This window comes from Dendrobates tinctorius, unplaced genomic scaffold (genome assembly GCF_039654945.1).
Source record: "Dendrobates tinctorius isolate UK_male_01 unplaced genomic scaffold, ASM3965494v1 ptg000199l, whole genome shotgun sequence".
Lineage (NCBI taxonomy): Eukaryota > Metazoa > Chordata > Amphibia > Anura > Dendrobatidae > Dendrobates > Dendrobates tinctorius.
Genome location: NW_027361866.1, coordinates 7,667,537 through 7,683,670, shown reverse-complemented (window position 1 = coordinate 7,683,670; position 16,134 = coordinate 7,667,537). Strand labels below are relative to the sequence as shown.

The window sequence follows — 16,134 nt, the reverse complement described above, 5'->3', positions numbered from 1 at the left end:
AAACATTCTCTGATTTGGCCTCTGTCTCCACTCTGTCTCTAGTATTTCCCCTGACCTCCAACACCGCCAGTTCCTGCTCACAGTTGCCATCCACGCATTCCACACGTGTTCCTGGGTTACTGGGGTTCTGTTACGTCAGCAGATCCCCCAATGTGTGTCCGCCACTGTCTCCTGCGCTGTCCACCTTCCCACTGCAAGCGGTGGGAATGTGGACAGAGCAGGAGACAGTGGCAGACACACATCAGGGGATCTGCTGACATTACAGAATCCCAGTAACACAGGAACACGTGTGGATTGGGCAGACGGCTACTGTACGCATAAACTGGCGGTGTTGGTGGTCACGTGAAATCCTGGAAACAGAGTGGAGACAGATGCCTAATTGGAGCACGTTGACAGTCTGTTGTAGCCTACAAACAATCTAAAACTGCCACCAAGTAGGCCTCGGCCTGCACCCTGGTTCTCCCTGGGCTCCAACAAAGCTAGTTGGTGCTCGGAAGTGCTGTCCACACAGAAAAACACACTTGTTCATGTGAAAGTGGGGGTCAGTAATGTCAGCTGATCCCCTGCTGTGTGGAGGGCAAACTGCTGCCTCAAAATTCAAACAACGTCTTATCTTAAACTGCCTCCAAGTAGGCCTCAGCCTACAAAATGACTATCCCTGGGCTCCAACATCGTCAGTTGTTGCTCGGAAGTGCCATCCACACAGAAAAACACACTCGTTCATGTGAAAGTGGGGTTCGGTAACGTCAGCTGATCCCCTGCTGTGTGGAGGGCAAAGTGTCCTGCTCCCTCCAAAGTCAAAATACCTCAGCTTTACACCTGGCTCCTAGTAGGCCTCGGCCTGCACCATGATTGTCCCTGGGCTCCAACACCGCCAGTTGGTGCTCGGAAGTGCTGTCCACACAGAAAAACACACTCGTTCATGTGAAAGTGGGGTTCGGTAACGTCAGCTGATCCCCTGCTGTGTGGAGGGCAAACTGCTGCTGCCTCCAAATTGTAACTACTTCCGATTTAAACATTCTCTGATTTGGCCTCTGTCTCCACTCTGTCTCTAGTATTTCCCCTGACCTCCAACACCGCCAGTTCCTGCTCACAGTTGCCGTCCACGCATTCCACACGTGTTCCTGTGTTCCTGGTGTTCTGTAACGTGAGCTGATCCCCCAATGTGTGTCCGGCACTGTCTCCTGCGCTGTCCACCTTCCCACTGCAAGCGGTGGGAATGTGGACAGAGCAGGAGACATTGGCAGACAAACATCAGGGGATCTGCTGACATTACAGAACACCAGTAACACAGGAACACGTGTGGATTGGGCAGACGGCTACTGTACGCATAAACTGGCGGTGTTGGTGGTCACGTGAAATCCTGGAAACAGAGTGGAGACAGATGCCTAATTGGAGCACGTTGACAGTCTGTTGTAGCCTACAAACAATCTAAAACTACCACCAAGTAGGCCTCGGCCTACACCATGATTGTCCCTGGGCTCCAACAATGCCAGTTGGTGCTCGGCAGTGTCTTTGGCACGGGGACTCCCTGTTGCCCAGCCTGGTTCCAGCACGCCTGCTGTTTCCGGGTAGTGTCAAGGTCACTATGCCACCAATCCGTTGTCCTGTCGTCTTGCGGCCGGGTTAGCCGACTCTACGGTGCCTGCAGTTTAGGTTACTCCTATGTGGGCTGCGGGAACTGGCACTGAAGGCTGGATCCGTAGTGCCAATGGGACATGGACCCCCTGTAGGACTGTGGGTTTCGGTAACTGCGGCCGGCTTGCAGCCTGGCTACTTTGCTTTCAATGGGTACCTTCTGCTACCCACCCGGGTTCCAGCACTGTCTGCTGGTTCTCGCCAGAGCCTTTGGCCTAGGTGCCTCCATCTCGGTATCCGAGGTCCAGCACCGTCAACTGGTCCTTGGTAGTGCTTTCTAGCACAGGTACCTCCTGCCTAGTAACCGTGGTCCAGCACCGTCAGCTGTTCCTCGGTAGTGCCATTGGCTCTTGTAGCTTTTGCTACCCATCTGGGTTCCAGCACCGTCAGCTGGTTCTCGGCAGTGTCTTTGGCACGGGGACTCCCTCTTACCCAGCCTGGTTCCAGCACGCCTGCTGTTTCCGGGTAGTGTCAAGGTCACTATGCCACCAATCCGTTGTCCTGTCGTCTTGCGGCCGGGTTAGCCGACTCTACGGTGCCTGCAGTTTAGGTGACTCCTATGTGGGCTGCGGGAACTGGCACTGAAGGCTGGATCAGTAGTGCCAATGGGACATGGACCTCCTGTAGGACTGTGGGTTTCGGTAACTGCGGCCGGCTTGCGGCCTGGCTACTTTGCTTTCAATGGGTACCTTCTGCTACCCACCCGGGTTCCAGCACTGTCTGCTGGTTCTCGCCAGAGCCTTTGGCCTAGGTGCCTCCATCTCGGTATCCGAGGTCCAGCACCGTCAGCTGGTCCTTGGTAGTGCTTTCTAGCACAGGTACCTCCTGCCTAGTAACCGTGGTCCAGCACCGTCAGCTGTTCCTCGGTAGTGTCATTGGCTCTTGTAGCTTTTTGCTACCCATCTGGGTTCCAGCACCGTCACCTGGTTCTCGGCAGTGTCTTTGGCACGGGGACTCCCTGTTGCCCAGCCTGGTTCCAGCACGCCTGCTGTTTCCGGGTAGTGTCAAGGTCACTATGCCACCAATCCGTTGTCCGGTCGTCTTGCGGCCGGGTTAGCCGACTCTACGGTGCCTGCAGTTTAGGTGACTCCTATGTGGGCTGCGGGAACTGGCACTGAAGGCTGGATCCGTAGTGCCAATGGGACATGGACCCCTGTAGGACTGTGGGTTTCGGTAACTGCGGCCGGCTTGCGGCCTGGCTACTTTGCTTTCAATGGGTACCTTCTGCTACCCACCCGGGTTCCAGCACTGTCTGCTGGTTCTCGCCAGAGCCTTTGGCCTAGGTGCCTCCATCTCGGTATCCGAAGTCCAGCACCGTCAGCTGGTCCTTGGTAGTGCTTTTTAGCACAGGTACCTTCTGCTTAGTAACCGTGGTCCAGAACCGTCAGTTGGTCCTCGGTAGTGCCATTGGCTCTTGTTCCTTCTGCTACCCATCCGGGTGCCAGCACTGTCTGCTGGTTCTCGCCACAGCCTTTGGCCTAGGTGCCTCCATCTCGGTATCCGAGGTCCAGCACCGTCAGCTGGTCCTTGGTAGTGCTTTTTAGCACAGGTACCTTCTGCTTAGTAACCGTGGTCCAGCACCGTCAGTTGGTCCTCGGTAGTGCCATTGGCTCTTGTTCCTTCTGCTACCCATCCGGGTGCCAGCACTGTCTGCTGGTTCTCGCCACAGCCTTTGGCCTAGGTGCCTCCATCTCGGTATCCGAGGTCCAGCACCGTCAGCTGGTCCTTGGTAGTGCTTTTTAGCACAGGTACCTTCTGCTTAGTAACCGTGGTCCAGCACCGTCAGTTGGTCCTTGGTAGTGCCATTGGCTCTTGTTCCTTCTGCTACCCATCCGGGTGCCAGCACTGTCTGCTGGTTCTCGCCACAGCCTTTGGCCTAGGTGCCTCCATCTCGGTATCCGAGGTCCAGCACCGTCAGCTGGTCCTTGGTAGTGCTTTTTAGCACAGGTACCTTCTGCTTAGTAACCGTGGTCCAGCACCGTCAGTTGGTCCTCGGTAGTGCCATTGGCTCTTGTTCCTTCTGCTACCCATTCGGGTGCCAGCACTGTCTGCTGGTTCTCGCCACAGCCTTTGGCCTAGGTGCCTCCATCTCGGTATCCGAGGTCCAGCACCGTCAGCTGGTCCTTGGTAGTGCTTTTTAGCACAGGTACCTTCTGCTTAGTAACCGTGGTCCAGCACCGTCAGTTGGTCCTCGGTAGTGCCATTGGCTCTTGTTCCTTCTGCTACCCATCCGGGTGCCAGCACTGTCTGCTGGTTCTCGCCAGTTTCTCAGCCTTCTTGTACCTTCTGCTACATTTCCAAGATCAAGCTTTTTGAAATTGTCTTTGGTAATCCTTATTGATCTCCATGACGATGACCCTGATGATGACGACCCTGAAGACCACACCAAAGAAGACCAGAAATATGACCCTAAATAATAAGACCAAGAGGACAAAGAACATGAAGACAACCACCAAGATACAGAACAAAAGACAGAAGAACAAGAAGCAGAAGAAGCAAAAGCAGAAGAACAGAAAGCAGAAGAACATTAAGCATAAGACAAAAAATCAGCATAGAAGAAATCAAAATTATAAGCAGAAGAAGACTAAGCAGTAAATGGGGGTGAGTCCGTTCCTCCTCATGGTGCCCCTGGAAAATGCCTGCTGCTGCAGGCCAAACTGAACGCGGACAAATCCTGTTGTAAATCTTTTGTGACAGGCAGAACGTAAGGTGTAATCTTATAACTTTTATAGATAAGTACTACAGGAATGCCTGTCACCATAAGAAAATGAAGAAAAAGAAGAATAGGAAGAAGATGAAGAAATAGCACATGAAAATTAATAATAGCTGAATAAGAAGAATATGAAGAATGGAAAAAAAAAAATAATGTGAAGAAGGTGAAGAAGAAGAAGATGAATAAAGTGAAGAAAAAGTTGATGAAAAAAATGCTACTGCTGCGGATCATGAAGGAGAAAGTGTGGGAGAAGTACAAAAGAAGGTGAAGAGCGTGGAAGTTGCGAAACATACATATCTGACTAAATATAAAAAAGTTAACATAGTCAATATCTTTTTAACTCCGAACGTCTTGAAAAAAAAAATTGGAATTAATGCTATGCCATGTGATTTGAATAAACCACTATGCTTTTAATGTCTCTGCCACCTCCCACAATACATTCTACATGATTCTTATTTGTTTTCAATTATGTAGAATTAGCCAACAAGGAAATAAAGGCCTTTTTTTAATTCCGATACCGGAAGTCCCATTGACTTGAATGGGACTTCCGGTATCGGAATCGGCGATACCCGATATTTTTTTCGTATCGGGCGATACCATCCGATACGATATTTTTGGGTATCGAACGGTATCGCTCAACACTATTCACCAGGATCAACTTTATTCTCATTTGCACAAGGAAAGACTAGAAGCAATGGGATGAAACTGAATGGGAGGAGACACAGATTAGATATTAGAAAAAACTTTTTGACAGTTAGAGTGATCAATGAGTGGAACAGGCTGCCACGAGAAGTGGTGAGTTCTCCTTCAATGGAAGTCTTCAAACAGAGGCTGGACAGACATCTGACTGGGATGATTTAGCGAATCCTGCTTTGAGCAGGGGGTTGGACCAGATGGGCCAGGAGGTCCCTTCCAACTCTACGATTCTATGATTCTATGATTCTATGATTCTAGGATACATAATTGTTCCTCCTCTGCTGGTGTTGTGTGTGGGTCGGACAATGTGTGTAGGGCGAGACCACATATGAACCCTCAAAGTAGACCTCTCTCTGGGCTCAAGTGCGTGATATTTTCACAAATTACTTTATGTCACCTGAGGGGGAAACTTCTTGGCAAGAGCATGCTGTGTCTATGTTATAAATGTTTTATTTCTGTCTGTGTAAATATATATATTTCAAGGCCTTATGATTCTCTTAGTGTTTAATTGCCTTGGTAAGCGTATGTTAGTACGCTGACAACTTTTTTATAATTGAGACAGAAACGTAAAATGTTGTAGACAAATGTTTACGTTTACCTTTTTTTTTTTGTTTTGAAAAACATATTATTGCCATATGATAAATGTGGCAATGGGCCAAAGTGGCCTTTTTGCAGATATGAAAATTTTTAAACAAAACATTTTAAGAAAAACAAAAATACAGCAAAACCATTATGCAAGACCAAAATGGCTACATTACAAATTTTGGTAGGTCGGGGGAGGAGAAGGCAGAAAACCAGCCTGTGTTTGCTGCTGGCTACTTTGGCCAACTTGGCCATCGCCCTGTGTGGGGGCATACTGTTGCCCATGATGTGGGTAGTGTACTGCCTCCTGGGATTGTGGTGGGTACTGGGCTGACTGAAATTGTAGAGGGGCCTCTTGTTGGGGCTGGTAGGCCCGTGGCTCATACCCACCAAAATAGCCATGTCGTCCCCAACCAGGTTAGTAACATAGTAGCATAGTTAGTAATGCCGAAAAAAGACATTAGTCCATCCAGTTAAGCCTATAATATTCTGTCAGAATAAATCCCCAGATCTACGTCCTTCTAAAGTACCTAACAATAACTGTAAGATACAATATTGTTACGCTCCAGGAAGACATCCAGGCCTCTCTTGAACCCTTCGACTGAGTTCGCCATCACCACCTCCTCAGGCAGGGAATTCCAGATTCTCACTGCCCTAACATTAAAGAATCCTCTTCTATGTTGGTGGAAAAACCTTTTCTCCTCCAGATGCAGAGAATGCCCCCTTGTGACCGTCACCTTCTTTGGTATAAACAGATCCTCGGAGAGATATTTGTATTGTCCCCTTATATACCTATACATGGTTATTAGATCACCCCTCAGTCGTCTTTTTTCTAGACTAAATAATCCTAATTTTGCTAATCTCTCTGGGTATAGTAGTTCCCCCTTTCCCTTTATTAATTTTGTTGCCCTCCTTTGTACCCGCTCTAGTTCCATTATATCCTTCCTGAGCACCGGTGCCCAAAACTGTACACAGTACTCCATGTGCTGTCTAACCAGAGATTTGTACAGAGGCAGAATAATGCTCTCATCATGTGTATCCAGACCTCTTTTAATGCACCCCATGATCCTGTTTGCCTGGGCAGCCGCTGCCTGGCACTGGCTGCTCCAGGTAATTTTATCATTAACTAGGATCCCCAAGTCCTTCTCCATGTCAGATTTACCCAGTGGTTTACCGTTCAGTGTGTAATGGTGATATTGATTCCTTCTTCCCATGTGTATAACCTTACATTCATCATTGTTAAACTGCATCTGCCACCTTTCGGCCCAAGTTCCCAACTTATCCAGATCCATCTGTAGCAGAATACTATCTTCTCTTGTATTGACTGCTTTACATAGTTTTGTATCATCTGTAAATATCGATATTTTACTGTGCAAACCTTATACCAGATCGTTAATAAATATGTTGAAGAGAATAGGTCCCAACACTGACCCCTGCGGTACCCCACTGGTCACAGCGACCCAGTTAGAGAATATACCATTTATAACTACCCTCTGCTTTCTATCACTAAGCCAGTTACTTACCCATTTACACACATTTTCCCCCAGACCCAGCATTCTCATTTTGTGTACCAACCTCTTGTGTGGCATGGTATCAAGCGCTTTGGAAAAATCAAGATATACCACATCCAATGACTCACCTTGGTCCAGTCTATAGCTTACCTCTTCATAAAAACTGATTAGATTGGTTTGACAGGAGCGATTCCTCATAAACCCATGCTGATATGGCGTTAAACAGTTATTCTAATTGAGATAATCCAGAATAATATCCCTCAGAAACCCTTCAAATATTTTACCAACAATAGAGGTCAGACTTACTGGCCTATAATTTCCAGGTTCACTTTTAGAGCCCTTTTTCAATATTGGTACCACATTTGCTATGTGCCAGTCCTGTGGAACAGACCCCGTCGCTATAGAGTCTCTAAATATAAGAAATAATGGTTTGTCTATTACATTACTTAGTTCTCTTAGTACTCGTGGGTGTATGCCATCCGGACCCGGAGATTTATCTATTTTAATCTTATTTAGCCGGTTTTGCACCTCTTCTTGGGTTAGATTGGTGACCCTTAATGTAGGGTTTTCTTTGTCTCTCGGCATTTCACCTAGCATTTCATTTTCCACCGTGTATACCGTGGAGAAGGTGTTTAATATATTAGCTTTTTCCTCATCATCTACAACCATACTTTCCTCACAATTTTTTAATGGGCCTACACTTTCACTTTTGATTCTTTTACTATTGATATAGTTGAAGAACAGCTTGGGATTAGTTTTACTCTCCTTAGCAATGTGGTTCTCTGTTTCCTTTTTGGCAGCTTTAATTATTTTTTCAGATAAAGAATTTTTCTCCTTATAGTTTTTTAGAGCTTCAACGGTGCCATCCTGCTTTAGTAGTTTAAATGCTTTCTTTTTTACTGTTAATTGCCCCTCTTACTTTTTTGTTTAGCCACATTGGGTTTTTCCTATTTCTTGTCCTTTTATTCCCACAAGGTATAAACCGCTTACAGTGCCTATTAAGAATGTTCTTAAACATTTTCCATTTATTTATTTCCCTCCAACACTGGGTGGGAACAAGTGGCCATATTGGTGAGGTTAGCATAGAGGCAGACATATGTGGCTGCTGTGGGAAAGGTTGGGTAGGGGGAGGAAGGGGGTGAGGTGTAGGCCCACGTATTTGAGGATCCTCAAAGCCTGCTTGAGCAAGCCTGTGTGTGGGGTGTCTAAGGCGCATCAGATTCCTTGGGGAAAGCTGTCACCTCTCCAGATATTCAAATAACTCATATGGGGTATTGGGGTGGTGCTTGCATCAAGCAGGATCTGAAAACATCCTCGAATATGTATCCTCACCTCATGGGAAAGGGCCCGAAGATAATGGGCCAGGCTGCGTGAGTATGCCTCCTCACCATCATCATTATTGACTCTAGCCAGATAGTTCAGTACCCCTGTGTCAACATTGGTACAGGTATCTTGGGCAGGGATCTGGCGCCTTCTTCTTCCTTGCCGGGATGGTCCAGCAGGCTGTGGGGAGCCCTGGATATGGGCAGTTGGGCTACTGCTGATGTTGCCCTGCTCCTCCTGTATGGCGGATGGTGCAGCAGCAGACGGTCCTGCTTGTTGATGTGGTCCTGGTGGTGGGGTGTGTGTTGCAGGCACTGGGTTTTCCGGAGAGGAATCTTCACCCATGCTTCTTTGAGGGGAAGAAGATGGGCCAGTCACCTCTTCCCCTACAGCCCCAGGATCTATGATGGGCTCGGTATCTGAGCCAGTTTCTCTCTCCGTAAGGTTGGACTGAGTTCTGTTATGAAATAGAAGAGCCCAAATTAAATACATTTTTTTTGGCCCTGTAAAGTATCTATGTAATGTGGTGTGAGGTATGTACTTATGGTCTCAGATCCAGAATTGGAGCAAGGAAGGACAGGTGGTCATAATAGATATATTTCCTCTTTATGTGGCCCGCATCACCACTCCTGGCACGCTGCTGATGTTCCCGCCTGTATTGGTCGCAGATGCTGCGCCAGCGTCTCATCACATCTTCCACTGCAACATGACAGGAAATATTCTAAATTTCACATATTTGTTAGCTCTAATTTGCTACAAGTAGCCTAGGCATGTGGCCTTCTAGGGTGTGCTTTCTACCCAGGGTGGCATATATAATTGGGGCATCCAGCCCAGATACACAGGGTCACAATAGTTCAGGGATCAAGTAACTACACTTAATAACTTGGTTGGCTAGGAGGATGAGGAGCTTGTGGCCTGGGCCAAATTATGGCAGTGTAAAACAATGGAGCACATAAAAATCTACACTCCTCACTCCTCACTCCAAGCACAGGAAAGGGGGGGGTCTGATTCTGGCTTTTTTGATGTGAGGAAATTTTAAACACTTTTTGGGTTGTGCTTACTCATTTGCTGCTGCTCCTCACGTGGCCGATCACCAAAATCGTGGAACATCTGGCGACATATGCGCATCCATGACGCCTCCTTTCTTGCCCGGTTGGCATAATGGGCATCGGGTTGGTCCCAGATTTCCGGACGCTCCTGCACTAATACAATAAGCATTTCCACATTGAGGAAATATGGTGCTATGATGCTGCAGGACTCCATGGAGACGTACTTCCTGGATGTCTGGAGCGCTTTTTGAGCTAATTAGCATGTCTAAGCTTCCTGATGAAGGATTGGCCCATTTCCTGTCACCTGCCAAAAGATCTGCATATTTCTCGCAAGTCACACATGTGGTCCGTGTGTAATGCGTATTTTTTTGCGCACCCATAGACTTGCATTGGTGTACTACGGGCGTAGTACGCTGACAATCGCAGCATGCTGCGATTGGCACGGACCATAGAATACGGCCGAGAAATATACGGCTGTTGGGAGCTGACCCATAGAGAATCATTTGTCCGTGTGTAATGCATGGTTTTAACTCCTCTCACTCATCCGTTGTCACGTCGCTGTCAGACTTGAGGACTGCTGTTCCAGTCTCGGCGACTGGGAGGCGCTGGACTGTCACGTCGCCATCAGACTCGACGACTGCTGTTCCGGTCTCGGCCACTGGGAGGCGCCGGACTGTCACGTCGCCGTCAGACTTGGGAACGGCTGTTCCTGCCTCGCCCTCTAGGAGGAGCCGTGTTTCGCCCGTGGGTGGTGGTGACAAAGAAGGGGCTCCTGCGCAGGCATCTGGTGGGTGCAGGCTCCGCTCCTCTGCCAGTCATGAGGGAGTTGGTGCCTCACCATCTGGCCTGTTCCTGGGGGCGGTCCAAATGATGTCATCAGACTGTGAGCCTGTGAGGGATAGCCTGATCCTTCAAATACCTTGGGGCCTGTCTTGCAGGCCACCAGATATAGTCTTGGTTTCCCCAGTGTGCTAGTTTGCTATTTGCTAACTTTGATTCTGACCTTTGCGTGGATTTCTGACTCTGCTCCTGCCTGACGATTTTGTACCTTTGCCGCCCTTCTGGTTTACGACTCTGACCTTGGCCTGGTTTTTGACACTGCAACTGCCTAACGATTTTGTACCTCTGCCTCCCTCCCGGTTTATGACTCTGACCTTGGCCTGGATTTGACTCTGATACTGTCTGCCGTTTTTGTACCTCTGCTGCCCTCCTGGTTTAGACTTGGATTCCTGACTACGCTTTTGGTCCCATTTTTTAACCCCTTTCTGGCGACCATCCTGCTCTGGTCCGCTGCTCTTATTCAGACAGCTACCTCCTGGGCTCTGCTGTAAATCCAGATCCCTGTATAGGGGTAAAGGGTATCGGGGTTGCTCAGAGTGCTGTCTTACTACATCCCAGACTCACAGACGGACGTCACATCTGTATTTCACTCTAGTGTGACCCCGGCCTTAGGCTTGGCTTACGTTTATCCTGCGGTCTACACTTAGCCGCTCTTACAGCAGGGTTTCCATTTAAATCTCTGAAATACATGATTCAGACAGAACCACCAGCTGAAGATTCCCTATACTGAGGCAGATGAAGACACTGTGGACTCTGTCTGGCCTGTGATCTAGTGGTGTCTGTTTTTTTAGGCGTACATACAAGTGCGGTCAGCCACAGTTTTGTACACTTCTGAAAAGAAGGACAAAGCTGAACAGCAGCCAGGTGGAGTCCAGAGTAACTCTGCTGCCTCATTATAGTGAATAAATCCCTTGGGGGTTTCATCCAAATCACATAACTTGGAGATTTAGTCCGGTTTCACACGTCCTGATACTTCTGGTACCAGAAAAACCGGTACCGGAGATATCCGTTTGTCACCGTCTCGTGAATGTGATACTTGCGGCACACATGTGGCAACCATGTGCCGCATCAGTACCACACTGATGGCCACCGGGGAAGAAGCGCTACAGTAAGCGCTGTTCCCCGGTGGCGGGTGCTGAAGACAGCTCTCATCATTCTCCACTGCTCTGCAGGCAATCGGCGTGAGCAGAAGAGAATAATGAGAGTTATATTAAAGTCAGAACAATGACAGCAGGTGGGGGCTTTGGGACTATTACTCCCATCATTCGGCACCTGTTGCTGCTAATAACAGTGACATCAGGAATGGATGATCAGGGTATTCCTCAGCCATCACCTGTGATATAACTAAATAAATGAATGAAAAACCTGACGTGGGTTCCCCCCTATTTTCTTTAACCAACCAGGCAAAACTCACAGCTAAAACAGCAGCCCGCAGCTGCCCTGAAAAGGCACTCATATATTAGATGCGCCTTTTTTGGCTCTTTACCCGGCTCTTCCCACTTGCTCTGTAGTGGTGGCAAGTGGGGTAATATTTGTGGGGTTGATGGCACCATTGTAATGTCAGGTGACATCAAGGCCATGGCTTAGAAATGGAGAAGCGTCTATAAGACACCTATCCATTAATAATCCTATATTTATATGGTAAATAAACACACAGCCAGAATAAAGTCCTTTATTTGAAATTAAACATGACATAGTTTTCCCTTTTTATTATTATGCCTAATTCCAGCGAAGCCTTTGTTCTCCTGTAATAAAAGTAAAATAAAAAAAGCAACAATATACTATACCTGTCTGTCATTCTTTCCCATGTTATAAACAGTTTTCAACCTGGACGGTGCCAAGATGTGACTGTCCAGGCTCAAAACCACTGGTGAATGAGATGCTACCAGTGCAGCCTCAGTGACGTCAATGAGGCTGTGCTCCCCAGTCGGGCTGAACTACTGTGACTTTAGGACCATGGGAAAATGCCAGTGATGAGGTCGCCGCATTTCAAGCTCAGCATCTTCACAGCAGATCACCGTGAGAGCCTGGTTCCACCATCCAGGAGCCAGAGATTTGCAGTCTCATTGTGAGTGATTTCCTACCTTGGATTAATTTTTTACACTATTGCTGGATCTTCTGCTCTTTTCATTACACATTTACTTATCCTACTACTGGTGTTCTAACCACTATACACCTTTTGACCCCGTTACTACGGCAACAATTGTGTTACACATATTCTTTTTGTGCTGCTATTTTACGCTTTGACCATTATATGGTATATACTTACATCCATTGTTTTACTGCTATGGTAACACTGTTTATTATATTGCACTAGCACTTTTATTTATTTATTTTTACGTGATCAATAGTTTAAAGGATTTTGCTCATTGATTTTTGTGTGTATATACGATATTTTTTTTTACTTGTATACAACATACACCTTTGTGTCACTTTTCACCCAGCTCCATCTTATTTTACCTCTGGGTGTGCGTCCCTTCTGTACAATTGTATACTTTATTCATTGCGGTTTGTCCTGTTATTTTTTTACCTGAATTTGTTTTTACCAAAATTATGTAATAAAATTATTGTGTTTTTGGACTGCATGGTCGATTTTGTGTTCTCTTCTTCCATGTTTCATATTTTTTCAACTGTCCACGCATTATTACTCAGGTCCAGCTTCTTGGTAGCAGAGGTTTTTTACTTTCTTATTACTTTGATTTAGATTCACTAAATACCACGTATACCCTCACTACCACGTAGCATTCCTTTGTTGCTTTTATTGTTGATACTTGTCCTTAAATCAGCAGTTTACCACTCTTATTTAAAGGAGTTGTCCTGTCCTCTGATAAAGGTCTGCAGTAATAATAGCGTATGACTGCAAATCACATACTTGCGGTCAGGTGACATCACACGCTCACCGGCAATGCTGGTGAATTCTAACAGCGTGTGCACCACATACTGTCTGGATTCAGAAGTCTGCACTCACATAGAGTAACTAGAGACTTTTATCTGAAGACAAAAAAACCACTTTTTTTTTCTGATTTTGCCCCTCACGTAAACGTCTGCTTTTTACAAGATCTTTGTTTTCTTGTCAGCTCCTTATGCAATTATCACCAATATTTCTTCTGCGCAAAATTCATACTTTGTAACTCATTTACCCCAATTGGTAACACTCTGCCCGAAATCTTCAAAAGTTACCGGAAAACCCATGTCTCCAGAGAAGATGTCTAAACTAACCTTGTTGCTGCCACATTGCCATATCTTGACCCAACTTCCATGACTCACCTGAGGAAGGTACAGAGACTGAAATGCGCGTCGGGGTTGGCAGGTGAGTTATGCTGTTATGTCCTCATCTGTCAGGCGCCACTAATTTTTCAGCCAATGTATATGCCGGGATGGTTACTTTTGTACTAATTGTAATTGCTGGTGCAGCCATGTATTTTTAATTGTATTTATACCTGTGACCCACCTGCTCCATGGGCATTTCTTTGGATGCTGTGGTATTACCAATGTTTTTTTTACCATCTCTTTCAGCCCCATTTTATCCTTGTCCTGGTTTCACTTATTTTGATTGATTAATTAATAAAGATCATGATTTCACTTTCTTAATGGGCTTTATGACTGTTTTTCTTCTGTTCTGTAGTTATTTGTGTTGCAGTTGGTCCTTATTGGCCGTCCATTTGCATATGTGGGTTAATTTAATTACAGTGGTCAATTGACCCCCAAGATTATGGGAGGGTGTTTTTTCTATTTTTCCCACTTGATTCTATTTGTCATAATTATTTTGTGTTATTTATTTAAGCAAGGCAAATTCTTTCTTCCAAGAGGAAGAGGACTTGAACTCTAGCGCCACCTATTGGAAGCAATGATCCTAAAAGAGAATATCCCTTTTAGGATCACTGATTCCAATAGATAGTGCTGTAGTTCAAGTCCTATTGCTCTCTTTAGATACTATTTGCATATTTAATTTCCCAGAGGAGCATGCATGGCTATAAAGTCTCCTTACTCTGACATGCCAGGCTTGACATGTTACTCTCCACAAGGAGATACGTTACCCCTTAGATCCCTTAAACAGAAAAATAAATATCTTTACACATTCCGTAAATGCCATTAATCATTTAACCCTTCATTCGATTGTACTCTCCGATCAACAAGTATGTTGTGCATTTGCTACAGAAGCAGCCAAAAGTTCCCGGCTCTTCATCTCATCCAACCAGTTAACCACTTTAGGAAGTGTTTATTGAGAGCCATAAAGGATGATGAGTCTAAAAATATGATGGGCTATTATCTCAACAGTAATTCTAACGTTTCCTCCCTAATTCAGCATTCTGTTTTTATGTAGCGGATTTGTTGTGCAGTATTCTGGGTAAATTCTACAGTGGCAGATGCTGCCAACACTGACATAACTCTGATAGTAATCATATTAATAACCATAAAACCAAGCCAGAAGAAAAGCTAACATTTTCATTACAAATAACAAGTGCTCTGATGCTAAACAGTTGTGGACAAATCATGCTGGAAACACAAAGCAGGAGTTTTTTCCATTCTCTAGTGGCTGCGTCTAATATATCCATATTGTTCCTGCTCTTAAGATCCAATACACAGTTTACTGCCATGTAAATGCATACTTAACAGAGTATTTGTCATTTATCCCTCCCACCAATAAAGTAAACCCTGTTTAACCCCTTAATGATCAGAACATTTTACATTTTTAACATGTTTTCTGTTATATTGATTTTCTATCAATCCGATTGCCTCTATTAGAGTATTGCTTCCACGGTCAGTAAACACTGCGGGTTGGACGCTGCTTACATTCACATCATCCAACCCGCAGCGTCGAGATGTTACAGCATAGTCCCTGCGTAACCGTACATGCGGCGCAACTTTCCAGACCGCAGCATGTCTATTTATCTTATGGAGACGCTCCGTCTCCACAAGATAAAGTCACCCAAACAATGTATAAAGGTACTGTCACACTTAGCGATGCACCAGCGATCCCGACAACGATATGACCCGATCAGGATCGCTGCTGCATCGCTAAGTGGTCGCTAGTGAGTTGCCAAACAGGCAGATCTCACCAGCGACATAGCAGCGGTCGGCGGTCGCTACTTACCTGTCAGACGCGGCGATGAAGACGTCCTCCCGCCCGCGTCCACGCGTTGCTCGTCGCCACAGCAGGAAGCTGACGACGAGAAACAATCCCAGGCCGTTCTCACACGATCAGCGATAATCAGCGGGGGAACCGGTCGGAGGTAAGTGTCACATGTAGTGATATCGCTAACAATATCGCTGCTGCGTCACAAAATCAGTGACGTTATAGCGATATCGCTTAGTGTGACGGGCCCTTAAGAAGTGGTGATTCCGCACGGTTCAATGAACACATGCGGAATCACCTGCGTTTGGACGGAGCGGACATGTGCTGCACCCAAAGTGCTGCCGGATACTGACTGTGGAAACATACCCTAATACTTAAAGGGTTGCTCCTGCGACACTCACTTCCGCATCTGAAAGATGATGCCATAGACTTGTATTGTGAATTTTCAACCTTGATACCATTAAAAAAAAGTATATGCCTCCAGAATTTTTGCACAAACGGTCCACAAAAAACACAGACCTGTGAACAGCCCCATAGACTATAACGGGTCTGAATGAGGTGTCTGGCTCATGTTTGGACCCACCTTGTAGTAAACCTTTTTTTTTTAGCACTGGTGGCATAAACACGGGACGTGTCAACAGATAAAGGGGGGTAAATCCTTTGTTTAAAATGGGCATTCCCATCTCAAATTCAATTATGGCAGGA

General features: G+C 46.2%; 1 protein-coding gene across 2 annotated transcripts in view; it reads right to left on the bottom strand.

Moving 5' to 3' along the window:
* SPAG16 (sperm associated antigen 16) overlaps window positions 1–16,134 on the bottom strand; it is a 1,757,100-nt gene that overhangs the window by 347,945 nt on the left and 1,393,021 nt on the right. The gene's annotated exons all lie outside the window — the stretch shown is intronic.